This window comes from Heterodontus francisci, chromosome 22 (assembly GCF_036365525.1).
Source record: "Heterodontus francisci isolate sHetFra1 chromosome 22, sHetFra1.hap1, whole genome shotgun sequence".
Taxonomy (NCBI): domain Eukaryota; kingdom Metazoa; phylum Chordata; class Chondrichthyes; order Heterodontiformes; family Heterodontidae; genus Heterodontus; species Heterodontus francisci.
In genome coordinates this window covers 53621740-53637306 of record NC_090392.1, presented here as the reverse complement: position 1 = coordinate 53637306, position 15567 = coordinate 53621740, and positions in this window count along the sequence as shown.

Below are 15567 nucleotides of genomic sequence, written 5' to 3'. Positions count from 1 at the left end.
ACCTAGACACCTTTCTCACTGGGTCGTAACAATAACCTACCTACTTTTGTATTCAATTCCCCTTGCGAAAAACAATAACATTCTATTAGCTTTACTAATTATGTGCAGTTCCTGCATACTAACCTTTTGCGATTCATGCACTAGGACACACAGATCCCTCTGCATCTCAGAGCTCTGCAATCTCCCACCATTTAGATAATATGCTTCCTTTTCATTCTTCCTGCTAAAGTGGACAATTTCCCACTTTCCCACATTATACTCCATTTGCCAGGTCTTTGCCCACTCAATTAACCTATCTATATCCCTTTGTAGCCTCCTTACGTCCTCTTCACAACTTACTTTCCGACCTATCTTTGTGTCATCAGCAAATGTAGCAACCATACCTTCGGCCCCTTCATCTAAGTCATTTATATAAATTGTTAAAGTTGAGGCCCCAGCACAGATCCCTGTGGCACACCACTTGTTACATCTTGCCAACCATAAAATGACCCATTTCTGCCTACTCTCTGTTTCCTGTTAGCTAGCTAATTTTCTATCCATGCCAATATGTTACCCCCTACACCATGAGCTTTAATTTACTGCAATAACCTTTGATGTGGCACCTTATCAAATGCCTTCTGGAAATCTAAGTACAATACATCCACCGGTTCCCCTTTATCCACAGCACATGTAACTCCCTCAAAGAACTCCAATAAATTGGTTAAACATGATTTCCCTTTCACAAAACCATGTTGACTCTGCCTGATTACCTTGATTTTTTTCTAAATGCCCTGCTATAACATCTTTAATAATAGCTTCTAACATTTTCCCTAAGACAGATGTTAAGCTAACTGGCCTGTAGTTTCCTGCTTTCTGTCTCCCTCCCTTTTTGAATAAAGGAGTTGCATTCGCCATTTTCCAATTTAACAGAACCTTCCCTGAATCTAGGGAATTTTGGAAAATTAAAACACACACATCAGCTATCTCACGAGCCACTTCTTTTAACACCTGAGGATGAAGTCCATCAGGACCCTGGGACTTGTCAGCCTGCAGCTCCAACAATTTCTTCAGTACCTCTTGCCTGGTGATTCTAATTTTCTTGAGTTCCAACCTCCCTTCAATTTCCTGACTTACAGTTAATACTGGGATGTTACTTATATTGTCAATAATGAAGACCAATGCAAAATACCCGTTCAATTCATTGGCCATATCCTTATTATCCGTTATTAATTCCCCAGACTCACTTTCTATAAGACCAAAGCTCACTTTGTTAACTCTTTTCTTCTTTAAATATCAATTGAAACTCTTATAATCTGTCTTTATATTTTAGCTTGCTTTCTCTTGTACTCTAATTTTACCTTCCTTATCAAGCTTTTAGTCATTCTTTGCTGTTTTTTATATTCTGTCCAATCTTCTGACCTGCCTCCCATCTTTGCGCAATAATATGCTTTTTCTTTACGTTTGATACTGTCTTTAACTGTTTTAGTTAACCACGGATGGCAGGTCCCATCCTTGGAATTTTTCTTTCTCATTGAAATGTATCTATTCTGTGTATTCTGAAATATCCCCTTCAATGTCTACCACTGCATCTCTATTGACCTATCCCTTAACCTGATTTGCCAGTTCACTTTAACTAGCTCTGCTTTCATGCCCTCATAATTGTCCTTATTTAAGTTTAAAATATTAGTCTTGGATCCACTCTTCTCTCCCTCAAACTGAATGTAAAATTCAATCATATTATGATCGCTACTACCTCGGGACATCTTAACTATGAGGTAATTAATTAATCCTATCTCATTGCACAATATCAGTTTTGGTATAGCCTGCTCTCTGGTTGGCTCCAGAATGCACTGTTATGAGAAATTATCCGAAAAACATTCTATGTACTCTTCATCTAGGCTACCTCTGCCCATCTCATTTTTCCAGTTTAAATATAGGTTAAAATCCACCATACTTATCGCTGTACCTTTCTGACAAGCTGCCATTATTTCTTCCTTTATACCATTATACAGTGTGGTTAATGTTCGGTGGCCTGTACACCACTCCCAAAAATGACTTCTTGTCTTTATGATTCCTCATCTCTAGCCAAACTTCTACAACATCCTGGTTTCCTGAACTTAGGTCATCCCTCTCGATTGCGCTAATACCATCATTAATTAACAGACCTACCCCTCCACATTTTCCTAGCTTCCTGTCCTTCCTAAATGCCATGTACCCTTCAATATTCAGGTCCCAATCTATGTCGTCCTGCAGCCATGTCTCTGTAATGGCTATCAGATCGTACTTATTTATTTCTATTTGTGCTCTCAGTTCATCTGTTTTGTTTCGAATTCTACATGCATTCAGATAGAGCCTTTAATTTTGTCCTTTTATTAATTTTGTAACCTCTAGTCTTATCTGTTGATTTACTCTTGGATTTGTATGCTCTGTCCCTTCCTGTCACAGTCTGTTTATTACTTCCCATATTAATACCTTTCTTTCTTGCCTTGTCTCTACTCCTTGATTTACCATATCTTCCCAAATTTGATACCTTGCCCCCACTATTCAGCTTAAAACCCTCTCTACTTCCCTTGTTATACAGCTCACTGGTACAGCCACCACTTTCCCCAGTACTGGTGCCAGTGCCCCACGAAACGGAACCCACTTCTACCACACCAGAATCTGAGCCATGCATTAATTTCTCTAAGCTTATTTGCCCTATGCCAATTTGCATGTGGCTCAGGTAATAATCCAGAAATTATTACCTTTGAGGTTCTGCTTCTCAATTTGGTGCCTAGTTCCTCATGCTGACTGTGCAGAACCTGTTTCCTTGTCCTGCCTATGTCATTGGTACCTACATGGAACACGATGACTGGATCCTCCCCCTCCCACTGGCAGTTCCTCTCCAGCCCTGAGCAGATGTCCCGAACCCTGGCACCGGGCAGGCAACACAGCCGTCTGGACTCTCGCTCTTTGCTGCAGAGAACAGTGTCAATCCCCCTAACTATACTGTCCCCTATGACCACTACATTCCTTTTTTCTCCCTCCACTTGAATGGCTTCCTGTACCATGGTGCCATGGTCAGGTTGCTCATCCACCCTGCAGCCCCCACTCTCATCCAAATAAGCTGAAAGAACCTCAAACCTGTTGGACAATCACAAAGGCTGAGGCTTCTGCACTCCTGCCCTCTGGGTCCCCTTACCTGCCTCAGCTGCAGCCACACTTTCCTGTCCCTGACCACTTACCAAATCAGAAGACCCAATCCTAAGGGGTGTGACTGCCTCCTGGTACAAAATATCCAGGTAACTTTCCCCCTTCCTGATGTGTCGCAGTGTCTGTAGCTCGGACACCAGTTCAATGACTCTGAGCTGAAGCTCTTCAAGCTGCAAACACTTACTGAAGATAAGTTTGCCCTGGATCACACTGGCATCCAGGAGCTCCCACATGCTGTAGCCATGACACATCACCTGTCCTGCCATCCTTAATGTGTTTTAATTAACTACTTAATTATTTTATTCAATTATTTCTTTTCTTTGCTTATATATTTTGTTAAGCTTACCACTTGTTCCTTTACTTAGTTCCTTAGCAGTTTTTGGTTTGCAGGCATATTGTCAATGTGTTGGTGTTGTCCTGTTGTTCTGTCATGCATGTCGGTCATGCACTATCTTCATTCTCCCTTGTGTTTCGAGCAGTGTCTCCTGCATCTTGGAGAATTTGCGTCTAATCTGTTGCTGCTTTTTCTGAAGTTTCTCTCTCTCTGCATTCAGTTTCTGTTGCTCTGCCTTCAACCTGCTCACATACTCTGTTGCTTTTCTCAGGATGACCAATTTTGAGGCCTTGTCATTCATGGAAAGTTCTGGCACTTCAACTTGAAGACCCAACAGGCAATGCTTCAGATCATTGCCTCTTCAGGACATTGTGTGTCCTTCGCCTCTCCTTATCCTCTGCGTCTGAAGGCCTGGGGCTCAAAGTTGAGGACTTGTTGGGGGAGGAGTTCTTGGCTTCATGGATCTGTCCGTTCTGGCTTGTTTTGGTGCTGGCAGTTCTCTGGCGAGCAGAGGTGTGGGTGCAGCATAGTTGTGCTGTTGATGGATTTCCAGACCGCACCATTTGATGCTGGCCAGAATCTGAGAGCGGGTTCTGGTCCTTGGAGATTTTCCCTTGGGAATGCTCCCCACTACCAGCCTTTGATTCTCAATGGTTACAATGTCAATCTTTTCTTCTAAGTCGCTGGGGTGCGAAGAGACACACTGCCTGTTGACAAAGAGCTTTTACCATCTGAATTTGGATCTTCATTCTCTTGATGTGGCATCGCTGAGAAGTGGCTGATACTCCCCAAGAATGGAAGAACTACAACCTAATCTCAGACATCAGGGGGCTGGACACTGGGACTGTATCCTCTCTGAGGTGAAGTACGGCATCGCCTTTGGAATCTCCTGTGGCATCGAACCTTTCCGAGTACATCTGTTGTAAGTCCTGGACTGACTCAATGCGGGTACCCTTGGTCTCTTCTGCTGTAATGGGTACCTTAGTGATCTCGTGGATCATCACAATGTTGAGGTCCTTACACGCTGGTAGTTCTGCCACTGCTGGTCTGCTCGTGTATGCCAGGTAAATTATTTGTAGTTTCCATCCTAACTTGCCATAGCTGCATTGCATTGTTCGTGTGTGACTGCAAGGGATGGGTTGACCTATTGTATGCAGTTAGCTTTGTAGTTGTCAGTTGTATCATAAATTGTACATGTCCTTCAGGATTCAGACTGGTAGGATATTTGCACTAGCTCCCATGTCAATCTTAGTCCTGAGTGTGTGTTTGCCAACATTCTTTGAGCACATGACATTAATGGTAGCAAAAGCTTCCAGATGTTTGACTTCATCAACACAATTTGTCAGGTTCACAATGTGAAATGCCTGCTCAACTTCTGGCTGAGAATCGTTCCATTTTGAGTCTTGTCTCAGGTCTATTTCGCTGTGGACTTCATGTATCAGCTTGCATTTATGCAGATCTCTGGCAATCTCCTTGCTGCTGTTGCCATGTTGCTGTGCCTGTCTTCTGTTTATTTCTGTGCTATTATGACTTCTGGCTGCACCTTTGGAGCCAGATTTCTTACATAGTCCTTTTGCATCGCACACCTTGCACAGATCTTGAAATGCAGGGCAACTCCACGGTGAATGGAACAAATCACACTTACCATACAGCTTGCTTGCTTTTTGTGACCTGGTTACCATGCCGATACCGTCGGCTACATCTAGTACTTGCAGATACTGTTGTCCAGCTACAATGGCTTGGGTTTGTATTTCCTACCATCATCGAGCAGCACGTCAATGCTGTGAGCTTACTTTTTCCCCAAGAGGTTTTGAGACAATCCCCAGCTCCATTATTCACTCTGACAGCTCAGTTTCTGAAAAATCACAATCATTGCCCCTACTACAGCATCTACTGATGAATTGATCAATTGATTCCTGTAGCTGTTGCCTGTAGGAAATCAATTCCAGGCGATGAATTTTAAAATTCACTTTTACCCCAAGCTGATCTTATAGTACTTTCCATATCTTTGTGGGATCATTCTGGTCCTCTTTAGATAAGCCAGAGGTATTGATTCTGTATAACCCCTCATTTCCAACTGCTCTCAGTATTTTCACAGCCTGCTTCTCTGGTTCTGGAACAGCTTGGTCTATGAGGCATAACTGCATTCTTTGTTTAAAAAGTTTGAACTCGGATAGGACACCAATGGCCTTCCAGATCATTCTGGGAAATTTTATATCCATACTTTTGCTGTTCTTTTGCTTTCTGCTTGAGATTTAACTTTTTCAGCTCTTTGGGCCGAATTTTATTCGGGCGCCACGCTGCGCAGTGAGCCCTTTCAACTTAGCGCGGCGCTTCCATTTAGAGGCTGCCGCAGAGCCCCCACAATGTTACGCGTGGGGGCTCATTAGCATCACTGCGCTGAGCCTCCCCCCCCCCCCGAATATTACGCAACTATTTTAAGTGCCCCAGCACCTGCTTCCTGACAGCTGTCAACGAATACTAACCTGACTACTGAAGAGTGGGGCTGCAGCCAATCTGGCAGCAAAGCAGAAAGTGCTGCTGAAATCCAGCAGGTCAGGCAGCATCTGTGGAGAGAGATGCAGAGTTAATTTGTCCAAGTTCATAAACCTGAAAGTTAACTCTGCTTCTCTCTCCACAGATGCTGCCTGACCTGCTGAGTGACCCCAGCACTTTCCGCTTTGCTGCCGCATACTTATCCTGCTGTGTCCCAGTGTCCTGTGAAGTTGCGATCCTCTTCTCCCACTCAAGTCTATCATTCCTTCTTGTAGGCATGCTGCACCCGGGTGAATAATCTTAAATTTGCACATTCCAAGATGTAAGACTTAAATAGACCATTACAGAGGTTTACAAAGAACACACTGACACAAATGGGAATGCATGGATGTCACAGCAATGTAAATATGCCTTTCCATAAATGTTCCTCACCAACATGTGTGTACTTTTCTCTGTACAAATGACGTGTGTCAGCATGTCGCACCAATGTCACATCCCTTTGCACCATTGGCCCTTCAGAAGAGCCAACATATGCAGTAACATCATTGCATGACACCATTACTCATGAGCGTCTCCACGGCTGCAGTGGCATGGACATTGGCTCAGTCAGCTGCTGCCTCTAATGGTTTGCACAGGGATGTTGCAGATGTGGACGGGTGCACAGCAGGTGAGCGAGGGTGATGTATGGCTTGCAGAGCTCATGTTGCTTCCTCTGGAGCAGAGAGCCTTTGTCTGATAAGTCACTTCTGTACACTCCTACCTCACTGTTAGCCCTGCGTGCAGAGCCTTGCATCTTTCATGTTGTAGGTCCTCAGCGTCTTTATAGTCTGAGGAGGAATCTTGTTAACGTCTGTCCTCATCATGCCAGGCCTGGCCCCTATGGGTACATAGTTGTGCAGAGCAGCAAAGAAAGGAGCTGGCCTTTTCAGCCCATTGTACAGGGCATCACCCTATCCATACAGGGATTGGAGGTGCTCTTTCAGCATGCTAATCTCCTGCTCAATGGTGGCTCATGTAGCTCAGTGGCTGGCATGGTATCTCTTCTCTGCAGCAGTGGTGGAGTTTCTCACCGGTGTTGGGAGCCATGTCTGCAAAGGATAGCCCTTATCTCCAAGAAGCCACCCCTCCATCTCAGCCAGTTCAGTGAATAGCGGTGGCAGCCGGGTCTGGCGCGAGACCCAGGTGTCATGGCAGTTGCCTAAGAAGCGGGCACACATTCACTGCAAGTATCTGCGGTGTTCACATACCGGCTTTACCTAGATTGAGAGGACTCCTTTAATGGTGACATCTGTAGGTGGTAGCCTGGCAGGAGGCCTGATGGCCACATGAGTGCAGTCTATGAACCTATGGTTCTCCGACAATGGTGCCAGAACCAATGGGCCTCTGGGTCTGGCTGTGAGAGTCTGTCCTGAAGTGGACATACTCACTGACCCTCTGGTGCAGGGCATTGGTGACCTCCTGATGCAGCGGTGCACTGCTGACTGTGTGACCCCACAAAGGTTTCTATTAGGCCCCTAAAAGGTTGCAGAGGCATCAGGCTTGCGAACTGCTGCCACTATGAGGAACAAAGGCATGGGATGTCCACCGGGGCCCATGGGCTGTCGGTCATCCTTGAGCAGGGCACAGAGACGTGTCACCACCCTCTCTATATGCGCAATCTCCTCTGACGCTGGTACTCTGACATTCAATGGCATGTCATGTGGGGCCTGTAGACACACGGCAACTGCAATGGCGGGCTCCCCTTGGGGGCTGCTCCTCACGAGTGGGGGCCTGTACGTGAATCGCACCTGCCTGTTGGTATTGTCTTTGGCGCATTCGGATCATCACGTGCGGAGGATCACACAACATAGGATGAGCCATACCTATTTCTATGTGATAAATAAAGTTGAACCCTGCAAGCATTTGAAGGTTCCTAACAGGGCATGGATTGGTGTTGACGGGTACATGAACTGCTTTCCTAGATCAACTATGTGGCGTGCCATGGCATTGCCCATCTTGACCAACACACAGAGTGGCACAGCATGACCACATCAAGATCCTACCAGCTGAATCGATTGCCCCCACCATCCATAAAACCTTAATGCTCCTGCCCTTTCTGGCACCCTCCCCACACACAGGGTGCCTAATGTGCTATGGCCCCTCACAAACACAGAGCGTACACTGTTAATGGAGGGATGGTACACGGTACCTCCCTTCATGCCAGAACAGCTTTCCCTCCAGTAATTCCAGATCCCTCCCCCTTTCAGAATGCAGAGTGAGACCTGTGCATATCCCCCCTCTCTCCTCCCTTTCAGAATGCAGAGTTAGACTCCTGCGTATCCCTCCTCCCTTCCGGAATGCAGAGTGATGAGCCACCAGCTTTTCAGATCATGAATGGGACGTCATGTGATGGCTGCCCGTTCAACGAAAAATCCGGCAGTGCCGGTGGAGAGGCTGTGGGCTGCATAATCAGCATAGGCAAGTAATCATTACCATATGTTGATTTTGGTGCCGCTGCCATGCGGCAGGGGGCTGCACCGAGGTCCTGCCACCACCGATAATATGCCGCGGGCCCTTCTCGACGTTGCGGGCAGAGGTGGGCCTCTCCCCGCAACATTTTACCAGCCCCCGCGCCGTGGCCCTCGGCGTCGAGGGGCCGGTAATATTCAGCCCTTTATGTGCCTTCAGCACTGTACTTATTACAATCTTTCTCTCTGTAGATTAAAATTTGTTTTAAAGCTTGTTCTATTAACTCTGTGATTTAAGAAATTATTTTCTTCAGGCTAGCTGCTTTGACGGAAGTGTGACGGTGCTTGATAGTGTTCTCTGTTTGCATGTTTGCACAGCCATTCAATAGGCAGTTCAAAGGTTTTCCACCTTGTTTTTTTTTTGCTAGAGCTTATTTATCTTCTTCACGGTTGACTGGTTTAATTTTTTTCAGCTTGACTGCTTTAACGGAGACTCTGTTGTGTTCGGGGGTTTCCTGCACTTTTATTTCTCTTCTTCTTCTTTGGCCTCTTTATCTCGAGAGACAATGGATAAGTGCCTGGAGGTGGTCAGTAGTTTGTGGAGCAGCGCTTGGAGTGGCTATAAAGGCCAATTCTAGAGTGACAGGCTCTTCCACAGGTGCTGCAGAGAAATTTGTTTGTCGGGGCTGTTACACAGTTGGCTCTCCCCTTGCGCCTCTGTCTTTTTTCCTGCCAACTACTAAGTTTCTTCGACTCACCACACTTTAGCCCCGCCTTTATGGCTGCCCGCCAGCTCTGGCGGACGCTGGCAACTGACTCCCACGACTTGTGATCAATGTCACAGGATTTCATGTCGCGTTTGCTGATGTCTTTAAAGCGGAGACATGGACGGCCGGTGGGTCTGATACCAGTGGCGAGCTCGCTGTACAATGTGTCTTTGGGGATCCTGCCATCTTCCATGCGGGCTCACATGGCCAAGCCATCTCAAGCGCCGCTGACTCAGTAGTGTGTATAAGCTGGGGATGTTGGCCGCCTCGAGGACTTCTGTGTTGGAGATACGGTCCTGCCACCTGATGCCAAGTATTCTCCGGAGGCAGCGAAGATGGAATGAATTGAGACGTTGCTCTTGGCTGACATACGTTGTCCAGGCCTCACTGCCATAGAGCAAGGTACTGAGGACACAGGCCTGATACACTCGAACTTTTGTGTTCCGTGTCAGTGCGCCATTTTACCACACTCTCTTGGCCAGTCTGGACATAGCAGTGGAAGCCTTTCCCATGCGCTTGTTGATTTCTGCACATAGAGACAGGTTACTGGTGATAGTTGAGCCTAGGTAGGTGAACTCTTGAACCACTTCCAGAGCGTGGTCGCCAAGATTGATGGATGGAGCATTTCTGACGTCCTGCCCCATGATGTTCGTTTTCTTGAGGCTGATGATTAGGCCAAATTCATTGCAGGCAGCCGCAAACCTGTCAATGAGACTCTGCAGGCACTCTTCAGTGTGAGATGTTAAAGCAGCATCGTCAGCAAAGAGGAGTTCCCTGATGAGGAATTCCCGTACTTTGGACTTCGCTCTTAGACGGGCAAGGTTGAACAACCTGCCCCCTGATCTTGTGTGGAGGAAAATTCCTTCTTCAGAGGACTTGAACGCATGTGAAAGCAGCAGGGAGAAGAAAATCCCAAAAAGTGTGGGTGCGAGAACACAGCCCTGTTTCACGCCACTCAGGATAGGAAAGGGGTCTGATGAGGAGCCACCATGTTGAATTGTGCCTTTCATATTGTCATGGAATGAGGTGATGATACTTAGTAGCTTTGGTGGGCATCCAATCTTTTCTAGTAGTCTGAAGAGACCACGTCTGCTGACGAGGTCAAAGGCTTTGGTGAGATCAATGAAAGCAATGTAGAGGGGCATCTGTTGTTCACGGCATTTCTCCTGTATCTGACGAAGGGAGAACAGCATGTCAACGGTCGATCTCTCTGCAGGAAAGCCACATTGTGCCTCAGGGTCGACGCGCTCGGCCAGCTTCTGGAGCCTGTTTAGAGCGACTCGAGCAAAGACTTTCCCCACTATGCTGAGCAGGGAGATTCCACGGTAGTTGTTGCAGTCACCGTGGTCACCTTTGTTTTTATAGAGGGTGATGATATTGGCATCGCGCATGTCCTGGGGTACTGCTCCCTCGTTCCAGCACAGGCAAAGCAGTTCATGTAGTGCTGAGAGTATAGCAGGCTTGGCACTCTTGATTATTTCAGGGGTAATGCTGTCCTTCCCAGGGGCTTTTCCGCTGGCTAGAGAATCAATGGCATCATTGAGTTCCGATTTGGTTGGCTGTATGTTCAGCTCATCCATGACTGGTAGAGGCTGGGCTGCATTGAGGGCAGTCTCAGTGACAACATTCTCCCTGGAGTACAGTTCTAGGTAGTGCTCAACCCAGCGGTCCATTTGTTTGCGTTGGTCAGTGATTATGTCTCCTGATTTAGATTTGAGGGGGGCGATCTTTTTGATGGTTGGCCCAAGAGCTCTCTTAATGCCATCATACATTCCTCTGATGTTTCCGGTGTCTGAGGCCAGCTGAATATGACTGCATAGGTGTTGCCAGTAGTCGTTTGCGCAGCGCCTGGCTGTTCTTTGTGCAGTGCACTATCGGACATTGATTTTTGTTTCCGTTCACGCGTTTTTCAGGGTTTTCCCCTTTTTCTCTCTCGCTAACTTGGAGTCTTTAGAAAATGATTTTTTTTTAAACTCTTCAAAGGCTTTTTTTTAAACCAGGATTTCCCGATCGTCGGCACAATGTCTCACCCGAAAGCTTGCTTTTCAGCCCGGCTTCCATTCACGGAGCTTTTCTCAGCCTTCTCAGGTATGTAGTTTTCTTTCACTCCTTTCAGGTCCTAGTTTTAAAGTTTCTTCGCTTGTTTGCTGTTTTACCCATTGTCTTCAAGCTTATATCTTGTCTTTTCACCACCGCTGCAACCATATCATGAGTTTCTTTGTGTTATCTTCAGCAACACAATGAGGTATGTGGATTTCAGTTCCATGAAAACCTCTAGAAGGTTTATTATCAGCTAAACTAGTACATACAATACAGAGCAAACTATGTACAGAACCTTTGTCCAGGGTGTTAGAGTGCAGAGTGATTGTGGCTTCTAGTCACATGACTACATCCTGGTACTTAGCTCATAAGCGTAATGAGGTCCTTTATGGTTAGGTACTCCGAAATACTGTTAGCAATGTATCTTGTAGAACTTTAGGCAAATACAAGATACCAGCTCATGCTAAAATATATTTGAAAGCAACAGTGTTTTATTCTTTTGATGAACTTTATGTTGAGCAAAACTATTATGTCAGTGCTTAGAGTTTGTGAACAATTCTGATCTCTATCACTCTGAACAGCTAAACATTGCTGTGTGATGCTCACTCAAACTTTAAATAGCTGAGCAGAAACCAACTGCTTTTAAACAGTTATTCAGCCTCTCCCCATCTGATGCAGTGTTCAAGTATCCTGGCTTTGGGTTGAAAACAATGAATAGAACAAAATGACAGGCTACTTTTAATGTATTTAACATTTCAGTCCCAGGTTATCGCTGCAGGAGTTCCGCAGGGCAGTATCCTAAGCCTAACCATCTTCAGCTGTTTTATCATTGATCTTCCCTCCAATATATGGTGATAAGGGGAAATGTTGCTATTGATTGCACAGTGTTCAGTTCCACTTGCTATAAAAAGAATATAGAGGCACTGGAGAGGATGCAGAAAAGATTTATTAGAAGGATACCAAAACTGTGAGGTTATACCTATCAGGAAAGATTGTACAGACTGAGGTGATGGCCTGATAGAGGTCTTCAAGATTATGAAAGGATTTAACAGGGTAGCCATAAAAATGATGATTCTAATTGTGGGAGCATCCAGAACTAGGGACCATAGAAAACCCAGCCTCTAACCTGCTCTTGTAGCTGCAGTATTTATATGACTGATCCAATTACGTTTTTCTCAATGGTAACACCCAGCATGTTGATGGTGCAGATTTGACAATGGTAATACCACTGAAGAGGAGGTGGTTAGATTCCCTTTTGTTGGAGATGATTATTGCCTGGCATTTGTGTGGCCTGAATTTTACTTGCAACTTATCAGCAATCAACAGTAAAAATCTCCCCTTCTCACCATATATTGGAGGGAAGATCAATGATAAAACAGCTGAAGATGATTAGGCTTAGGATACTGCCCTGCGGAACTCCTGCAGCGATAACCTGGGACTGAAATGTTAAATACATTAAAAGTAGCCTGTCATTTTGTTCTATTCATTGTTCTCAATCCAAAACCAGAATACCTGAGCACTGCAACAGATGGGGAGAGGCTGAATATCTGTTTAAGAGCAGTTGGTTTCTGCTCAGCTATTTAAAGTGCTAGTGAGCATTGCACAGTAATGTTTAGCTGTTCAATAATGCTAATAGCCAACACTATGGAACCATATCACAGGGTGGTAAATTGGAAGGAAAAAACAATGGGGAAACCAGCACAACACTGATCAATACCACTAATGGAAAATGCATAGAATACATACAATTTGGATTTGGCAAATGCGATTTGAGTTCTCTATTTGCTTGGTCATTACAGGCAGTGATTACAGAAAGGAAAATCACCCTACCATATCTGCCAGTGAGGAGCTAAGCTCAAGGAGAACTCAGATGGGAGGTGGGATGACAACATTCTGGCCCCAGTATTGCTTCTCATGCCCAATTAAAAGGTTACTCCATACCGGAAGCAAGGGATCGGGAATATTTACTTTTGAAAGTAGTTCCACTGCGTGTATTTTTATTTTAAAGTGCCTGTGAAAAATTAGTTGACCAGTCATAATTTTCTTTTTCTCAAATGCCCCATGCCACTTTCCATCCAATCTGTGTTGCCTTCTTTCAGCTGAACTGACTGTAGATCACTGTGTGTCCCCTTCTCCCTACACTTTATCTTGAGTTACAGGGTTTTCAATCATTAGATCAAAATTCCAGGATTCTGCCTTGCTAACTCTCTCCCCACCTTTAAAAGCCTCTTCACAATGATGTCTTCAACCATACCTACATTGACCTCGTCTTGTCTTCTCCCACTTCCCATCCCATCCGCCGTTGGCTTCAGAATCTCATTCCTCCTTCATTCTAGGTTTCAAACTTATTATGAGGTGGATTTTATGTGGGTGATGGGGGTCTCGGCCATTGGCTGGCGAGAACTCTGCGTCACCATCTCTGGGGAAGTCCCGCCGCATTACATCCCAATTAGCCACTTAACTGTACAGGGGTCGGCCTTCCCCAAGATTAAGGACCCCAGCAACGGCAGCTCCAGCTGCCAGAGGCTGGCAGCTCTTTCACTGAGCAGAGGCGGTAGCTAATGCCCGTAATAGACCCATCGGAGGCGAAGGACAGAGGCCACAGATGAGTCGGGGCGAGAGGGGTTTTGCAGGGTGGCAGTCACTGGGAAAGTGGGTGTAGGAGGTCGGCAGCAAGGGCAGGGGGTGGGGGGGGTGTCTCTCAACAGGCCTCCCTTCTCAATGATGGATCCCTCAATCAGGCATTAAGTGCCTTCTAACAAGACAACCCCCTCCCAAAGCTGGCAAGCAACCTGCACGGTCTTGCTTGGTGTGCTCCCCATGTGGCAACAGGCCCACCCCTCACTTGGCTACTATCAACAGAGGTGGGATGAGGCCCTTAATTAAGCATTAATTGCCCACTTAAGGGCCACAATTGGTGGCAGGGCAGGAAGGCCATCCACGAGTCTTTTTGCCACGGATTTAATTAGTGTTCTCCCTGCCTCCAAACTCACCATGGGGGAGAACATAAAATTCCCACCATAGCGTGGAGCAGAGGTTTAGAGAAAGAATTCCAGAGCTTAGGGCTTAGGAAGCTGAAGGCGCAGCCACCAATGATTAAAACCGGGATGCACAAGAGGCCAGAATTGGAGGAGGGCAGAGATCTCACATGGCTGAAGGCCTGGTGGAGGTTACAGAGATAGGAATGGGCAAAGACATGCAGGGATTTGAACATAAGGATGAGAAATTTAAAATCAATACATTGATTGCTCACCCTCTTGGGATACAAAAATTAATATTCCCAACATTTCTCATGCATTACTCTCTTACCCAGCAGTGAAGTAGATGGTAGCTGACTTGCTAGTTGTACCAGAGCTAATACTTTCCCCGTGTAAATGTTTTGTTTGCATCCTTTAACAAGATGTTATTTCAGGAATGCAATCTGATGCAACATGGCTTGTGTAACAGTGGTGGAAATGGTTAGTATTAATATGAGGTGCTACATATCACACACGCTCAGCTGTTAAAGATAACTCAAATCATATTGGTTTTAGTCTGTTGGCATTGTTCGGGCCTGCTCTGAGGGTTACTCATCGCGCCCTTTCAGAATGCTGCATTTCTCACTTGCTCTTTTTAGTATAACATTGTGAAATATCTATGCATAAATACAACAATCCTGTAGAGCGTTCATTGGTCAAGGACGGCAACACTGCAGTGGCAATTCTCTGACATTCAAAGACTGCTCCATGATGGGAGTGCAGGATCACTGAATTTATCCCTTACTATCTTAAATCTGCTTCAGAATTTTCAATCTGACATTAATATCACTTAAAGTAGCATTAATGGCAGGTCAACATTTTTAACATGTTGGTTAGTTGTAACAATAATTGCCAAGTGTCTACTATAATTTTTCATTATTATGTTAATATTACGGTGGTCAGGGCCAGTGTTAAATTACTTTTGTCCCCCTCGTCGTATTTCGTGACATATTAATGAATTGGATGCTTATTGTTTAGCGTTAGTCACATCACATGTACAAAGGTTTCCAGGTTCAACCTGCACATTGTACTTTTGTTCAGTTTTGCTATTGTGTTGCTATGGATATTAGTCTGATATTTTTAGGCGTTTTGAGATCCTATGTGCTCCTTAACCCACCTACAATTTCTCCCTGACGTCAAATTCACTACGATGTGTAAAACTAAGCCATGCAGAGAAATCCGTGGTTCAATCCCTCATTTGTTCTAAATTGTTTTTGGTGGCTCACTGTACAAGTGGGTTAAATATGGTAGGGTTCCATCTCCTGACCAGTGTCCAGTGTGAATAATGAATGAAG